Source organism: Mus caroli, unplaced genomic scaffold (genome assembly GCF_978045245.1).
Source record: "Mus caroli unplaced genomic scaffold, Mus_caroli_1 scaffold_13, whole genome shotgun sequence".
Lineage (NCBI taxonomy): Eukaryota > Metazoa > Chordata > Mammalia > Rodentia > Muridae > Mus > Mus caroli.
This window is the reverse complement of record NW_028227268.1, coordinates 73,083,384-73,091,362: the sequence shown is the minus strand read 5'-3', so window position 1 is coordinate 73,091,362 and position 7,979 is coordinate 73,083,384.

The following is a 7,979-nucleotide window of genomic DNA, read 5'->3' as shown; positions in this document are numbered from 1 at the left end:
TCCCTGTAGATGCTGGGAATGGAACTTGGGTCCTCTGAGCCATCTCTTCAGCCCTGGTCCTAAATTGTTTAAATATTGTTTATCTGGAAGTTGAGATATTTTAGCTTGCTTTGATTGCACCTGAAGCAAGTACATCCCTCACTGCACTTGAGTGCTAGCCCCAGCAGAGACTGTGAGAATCCCAACATTAGCTTCAGAAACTAAGAGTTAATGTTACCATATGACCCAACAACCCAAACTTACAAATATATACTCCCCCCAAATGAAAACATACGTTTATGCAAAAACTTGTATATAAATGTCCATTGCAGCATTAACCCATAATATACAAAGTGTGAGGGTGGAATATGGATTATTAGTGATTAGCTGGACACAGTGTGTTGCATCTGTACAATGGAATGTGTTTCAGCCGGAACAAAAAGAAAGACGCTCTGATCAACTTGACGCCATGAAATGAACCTTGAAAACATGGCACTGAATGAAGGAAGCCAGACACAAAAGGCTGCGCACTGTGGATTCCACTTATAAGAAGTATCTGGAGCAGGCTAATCCACGGGGAAACAGAATAATCTCATCTTTTTGCCAGGAACTGAGGCAGGAGGATGAGGCATGACTGTTAACAGGCATGAGGTTTCTTTGGGCGGTGTCTTAGTTAGGGTTTCATTGCTGTGAAGAGACATCATGGCCAAGGCAACTCTTATAAAGGAAAACATTGAATTGGGGCTGGTTTCCAGCTTCAGAAGTTCAGTCCGTTATCACCTTAGATGGAAGCATGGCAGAGTGCAGGCAGACATGGGGCTGGAGGAGCCAAGAGTTCTACACCTTGATCCAAAGGCAGCCAGAGGAGACTCTGTTCTGTAGGCAGCCAGGAGGAAACTGGACCTGTACACCAGGGAGAGCTTAAGCCTAGGAGGTCTCAAAGCCCAACACTGACACTGGCACTGGCATGGGCACACTCCCTCCACAAGGCCACACCTCCTAGCAGTGCCATTCCCTGTGGGTCCAGCATTCAAACACAGGAGTCTATGGGGGCCAAACCTATTCAAACCGCCACAGGCAGTGATGGACATGCTCAGGAATGTGACACCATTGATCATTGCACAAGAAAGCCCTGACTATGTATGTTAAAGTTTTATGTTGCATAAGATGTCATAAGAATGAGATCTCAATTTAAGGGAAAACCAAATAATGTGTTGGAGGATAAACTATTTACGAAATCTCTGTGGTAAAGACACTTGATGGGGCCCGAGTGACAAGAAGGGGGCACATAGGGGTTGTACTGAAGAAAAGGACATTCTAAGCTAAGGCCCTAGCCCCTGCAAAGGCCCAGAGCTGACCGCACCTGCTCAGACATCATCCGTTCACTCTACAAATACTATTCAACCAAAGCCAGCATTTCTCAATGTGGGCGGGGTCACATACCAGATAGCCTGCATATTTATATTACGGTTCATAACCATGGCAAAATTACAGTTATGGAAGTAGCAACAAAATAACTTTATGGTAGGGGTCAGCAGAACATGAGGAACTGTATTAGAGGGTGGCAGTGTTAGGAAGGTTGAGAGTGCTGGGTACAATGTTTCAGAATAGATCAGGAACAAAACATGTTATAAGTTTTGGCATTGTGTTTTTTTAAAAAGTTATGCTAAGAAAGAAAACAAAGTAGGGCCGGTGAAGAGTCGGGGGTAGAGGAGCTCTGTCAAGGTTCTAGGGAAATTTCCCTGAAGTAATGATGTTTGAGCAACAAGGAAAGGGGAATGCTGGGGTTGGAAAAAGGGAAGGGGAATGCTGGGATTGGAAAAAGGGAAGGGGAATGCTGGGATTGGGAACAGTGAAACGGAATGCTAGGAGTAGCAGTACAGATGGATGGAGGATAAAGCAGCAAGGGCCTGGGCCTCTGTGGATGGGAACAGTGAAGGAGGGTTAGAGGGATATTGTCAACAAGGAAAGTGAAAGCAAGACCACCCCCACCACTAATGACTGCTTCTGGTTCCCAGAAGACATGTCCAGAAAAAACGGTTAAAGTGTATCTAAACAGGACCAGCAAGGAAAACAAGAGGACCCAAAGGCCCTGTAAACTACCCAAACCAGCGACAGTTGAGCTTAGCAGCCTTGGGGCCACTCCCATCCAAAAGGGAAAAACCTGCTAGCTACTTTCTCTTTCTCTGGGGCTCTTGTCTGTCTCTGGACTTGCATTCTTTGTTCCAGGGAGGGAACAAGCCCTGACATCCTCTAGGTGACTACTAGCACCCCTCACTCCATACCCCCAGCCCCCACTACCTATCCCCAAATCCCTACCCCCAAACTTCCCTCCCTAGCCCCCAATCTCCCACTCCCTATCCCCAACTCCCCCTCCCTAATCCTACCTCCACCTCCACTTCCAACCTCCACTCTGCCTTCTCCCCTCCCACTCCCCTCCCTCCCCTCCCCTCTTTACAAGTGATTGTGAGCAAGGACCTGCTGTGACCTGCTAGGGCAGGAAACAAACAAACTTCACAACTGGATCATCTCCCCCCAAAGAGCAAGATGTCCTGACTGCTATGGATTAAATAGCCTCACCCTTTACACTGGCAGCTAACTTTATTGAGGAGGTAAGGTTAAGTTGGACATAACAGTTTGTGCTTGCTCATGATTCCAGCACTCAGGGGACTGAGGCCGGAGGATTGCTATGAATTCAAAACCAGATTGGGCTACAGAACAAATACCAGGCCAAGCCAGGCTGTGTGAGACCCTGACTCAATATACAAGAAGGATATCTTCTTGTGTCGTGGAAATCCACATATGACAATTTATTGCAAGCAAGCAAACAAAGAAACAAACAAAACCACTTCAGAAAAGGTTCGTTTAACAGACTTTAATTAAGCAAACAATATCTGGTGAATTGGGGGAGTCCACAAAACATAGACAAGTTTGGGAAAACTGCCTGCAACATGGTCAGGTAGCATTTATGCATAGGAAGCATGGATGCGGTGTGGAGCTCCTTAATTGCTTATACGTCTGTTTGCCTGATTTGAGTGGGCTGGCAGCCTGTAAATGCCCAGAGCCCAGGGCTATGAAACTTGAGTCTTTGCTACATTCATATATTTAAATGATAAATCACGGTGCAGATCATTATGAGGACTAGCGTACACAGGCATCCCGAAACCAAAATTAGTTAAGCACATTGTTGCCATTCAACGTTCTGAATGGCTGAAGGGTCTGCTGTGCCAGAATTCTCTAATTCAGCTCGAAGGAACCACCACTGTGGCTCTCTGGCAAAGGCAGGGGCTCTGATCCCATACTCAGAATGTCGGCTCAGGAATCCAAGGCAGGCCCAGAAGTCGAGATCTTAACCAATGCAAGTGCTGGCAGGGCCCCCACACTAACAACACAGCTGCCCAGGTTTTCGCACACAGCACTCAAGCCAATGACCATGTAAAAGCATGAAGCGCTGAACACAGACAGCAGGCGAGCCCCTTTAGCCTGGCAAGCACAACGGGTGCAATTTAGTTGACTGCTGGCAAACATTTAGAATGGGATAATTATGCAGAACTTGGGCTTCTAACCACTCCTGAAAGGTTTCCCTGTCTTCCAGCCCCTGCCTGGCTATCTATCAATGTTACACTTGTGGTCTCTCCCGTGTCTGTGCGACACACCTGGGCTGTGGTCAGTCCGGGCTCCTTTAGCACTACAGACTGGCAGGGTGAGAGACAACAGACCACCCTTCTCCATTCTGGATGCCCAAAGAAAGAATCCCCATGCCCCTCCATCAAGGTGCAGGCATAGTTAATATGGAGTGAAGACCCACTTCCTGGTCCATGGAGAGGTGCCTGCTCACTGTCCTCGTGTCACAGAAGGTGTGGGGGAGTCCTCTTAGATCTCTTTTGTTCTTAGTTATTTTTATTTGCATTTATTTTTATTAAGACAGGGTCTCCCTATTTAGCACAAACTAGCTTTGAGCTTTCAACCTCTGGCCTCAGAGGCCTCTGGAGTGCTGGGATTATAGACCTGCACTGTAATATACACATAGTGCCCTCGGGTCTCTTTAGTAATAGCAATAATCTGTTATGAGGGCCTTACATTCATGACCATAATGACACTTCCCACGCATCACTTTCAGCTACCCCACACTATGCTTTCAATATGACCACCGCCCTCCCAAACTTCATAGTTAAAAAAACTATTCTTCCAAGATGCTGATGGTATTTGAAAGTGGGCTGGAGGTGAGGTCATGAAGCGGGTATTAAATGAGGCCAAGAGGGAGGTGGGATTAGGTTTTGGGATGCTCCATGAGGCTGTGACTACAGTGATAAGGAGGTCATGAGGTGAACATTAGATGAGGCCCTAAGACTAGGTGAGATGAGGTTAGAAGGAGAGTTACATGAGGTCATGGGGTAAAGGTGGGATGAGGCCATGAGGTAGGGTTAGATGAGGTCATAGGGTGGATTAGATGAGGTCATCAGGAAGGTTGTATGACGCCATAAGGTAGGTAAGTCATAAGTGAAGTCATAAGTGGGCGTTAGATGAGGTCACAGGTAGGCTCTCCATGATGGAGTTGCTGGCTTTGTAAGAGCAGAGATCTGAGCAATATACCTGCTGCTTTCTCCCCATGTGATGCCTCCTGCCTCGCCATGGATACAGCAGGATGGTCCTCACCATGTAGAACAGTGAGAACTACATACCTCTTCTTTCATTCGCCTGTGATAATCCACTATAGTGACGCAAGAAGAACAGACTCCATCCCACTGTGGATCTGGCTTCAGTGTACAAACCTTCTACTGAACACAAGTCACTTTTGAAGTGTCATGAAATCAAGGCGCCTTAAGTTGTGAGATCTAAGGTAGGAACCCTCTGGGTTATTAGTATCACTCACTTTCATCTAAAGCACTTTAACATGAAGGAAAAGTGGGGGAACAAATCAATGGAAAGCTCTATCCAAACAGAGCCACTGCTAACTTCCTAAACACATCCTTTCAAAAGTGTTCAATTTGTCTCGAGACCAAATCATGTCTACACGTTGACCTCATCTTAATGATCTTCTTCTTTTATCACTTGGCCTCCCTTCCCCCTCCCCTCCCCCAATCACTCCACCGAAGTAACCTAACACATATCCATCCATATATATTTTTTCTCATATATATTTTCTTTTTTTTTTTTTTTTGGTTTTTCGAGACAGGGTTTCTCTGTATAGCCCTGGCTGTCCTGGAACTCACTCTGTAGACCAGGCTGGCCTCGAACTCAGAAATCCGCCTGCCTCTGCCTCCCGAGTGCTGGGATTAAAGGCGTGCGCCACCACGCCCGGCTTCTCATATATATTTTCTGTATAATTTTTATATAGAGTGGATTTGAATCATTTGTAAAAATAGAATTCTAATACAAAAACATTGGCTTTCCTCTCTCCTTTACCACATCTTGTTTCTCCGCCTCCAGAGAGCCTTGAAATCCATCCAAACTACAGAAAAACTTTCCACCATCGTTATTTTAATGACTGTGGTATCCCATGATAGATATCACCCTAACTAACTGATACAGCCAATCTATTATTGGAGTGTGTTTATTTTGCTCTTGGTTGTTGAAAGAGATACCTCAAAAAGCAATGCTGTGACAAGCATTCCTACATATAGCTATTACATTCTTACTAACAAAGCCAGAGGAGGTGCTTATGTGTCTGATGGGGAGGGCTGAACCCATCCCTGAACCTGTTCAGACACGTTTCAGATGAATACATCCCATAGCACCATCTCCATGTGCTTATACAGATACGTGCAACTTCAATGGCTTAAGGGTTTTTTTGTTTTTGTTTTTGTTTTCTTTTACAATATGCATTCAGTAGACAGCATACTTCACATTCTGGAGTTACTGGTCTGTTCCATGCAGTCTGATCCCCTCCCTTATGGTCTAGGCAGGAGCAACAGCTCGCTGGTGGCCATGTCACTGCATGGAGAAGGGCCTGTTCTCTACACAGCTGTGTTTGTTATTCAGTGTATCGGTCAGTTTTCCATCCCTGAGACAAAGACAGCTAAGATGGAAAACGTAGTGCCTCGGTTTGCTTTCTATTGCTGTGATAAGGACCATGATCAAAAGCAACTTGGGGTGGAAAGGGTTTGTTTAGTTTCTGGGTATAGTCCTCTATTAGAAGTTAAAGCAAGAACTTGAGGCAAGAACCTAGAGGCAGGAACAGAAATCACAGAGAAATGCTGCCTGCTGGCTTGCTCCTCATGTCTTGTTCAGTCTGCTTTTTTATACCACCTAAGACAATTCGCCCAGTGGTGTCACTGCCCCTAGTGGGCTGGGCTCTTCCACATCAATCAACTTGCCTTCAGACACTCTGTCCAATGGAGTTACTTTCTCAATTCAACTCACTCATCCAAGATAACTAGCTTGTGTTAAGTTGACAAAACAAACAAACAACCCCCCCCCAAACAACAACAACAACATCAAAAACTAGCCAGCATACTTATTGACTGGAGAAATGGCTCAGCAGTTAAGAACAATTAATCTTGTAGAGAACTGAGATTCAGTTCCCAGCCTTTAGGGAGCTCATGCCCTCTTCTGGCTTCTGCAGGTACAAGAATGCACATGACGTACACACATATATGTAGGCAAACATTCACACATAAAAGACAGATAAATAAAGCTTTATAAAGAAAGCTATTTCGGCTGTTGGTTTGAGAAGGTTCCGCTGTGTTGATTGACTCTGTGTTTCTGGGCCTGATGTGAGGTGGTGCACCACAGCAGAAGAAGATGGGAAAGTTACTCACCCCATGGCAGCCAGGAGGAGAGAGGAGGGAGATGGGAGGAGGAGAGGGGGAGGGGAGACAAGGCAGACACCCAGAAATTTACTTCCTCTAACCAGGCCCTCTTCCTGGTTAATCTATCTCCTCCCAGTAATGTCAAACTATGACTCTATAAATCTGCCACACACTGATGAAGTCAGAGCCCTCAGGACCTGACCACTTCCCCAAGCCCTGCCTCTGAAGATTGCATCAGGAAGCAAACAGACCTTAAACCTGAGCTTTTGTAAAGAACAATAAACAGCGCACACCCAAGCCATTAGACGATGTTTGGTCGGTTAGATATATATAGTATTTAGGATGCATGTGTTATTTGCTGTACTTTTGACTTAGAATGAGTGTTTTAGGATATAACTACAGAATAGGCTGAAGAGCATGTGTGCCGTGTGTGTGTGTCTGTGTGTCTGTGTTATCCATGCGGCTATGTTCTGCATAGATGCATCCTGTGTGAGCATAACAGTGTGATAGATTATTCTGGTGACCATTAATGCTGATCACTGAAATGTCTGGGTTTTTTTTTTTTTCTTTTTCTTTTTTCTCCTCCTAGGCCTGTGGCTTGATTATACTCTTCTGTCTTCTGAATTCCAGACACCTTTGAACAACATTTCATGCTCACCCATAACAACAGGCCCACCCCGCAGCTGCAGCTCATGCCCACCCTGGGCTCCTTGCCCACCTACCTGCAGTCAGTCAGGTGATTTGGCGTCTCAGTCCGTGAAATGCAAACAGAATTGGTAGATACAATATTCTTCCCGTTACCCACAAAGAACAGTGGTTTTCAAGCAATGAGACTCTGTCTATGGGATCCATGAGGAAGAATTGTTTATACAGAGTGTCTTAGTCAGGGTTTCTATTCCTGCACAAACATCATGACCAAGAAGCAAGTTGGGGAGGAAAGGGTTTATTCGGCTTACACTTCCATGCTGCTGTTCACCACCAAAGGAAGTCAGGACTGGAACTCAAACCGGTCAGGGAGCAGGAGCTGATGCAGAGGCCATGGAGGGATGTTCTTTACTGGCTTGCCTCCCCTGGCTTGCTCAGCCTACTCTCTTATAGAACCCAAGACTACCAAGCCCAGGGATGTTCCCACCCACAAGGGGCCTTTCCCCCTTGATCACTAATTGAGAAAATGCCTTACAGTTGGATCTCATGGAGGCATTTCCTCAACTGAAGCTCCTTTCTCTGTGATAACTCCAGCTGTGTCAA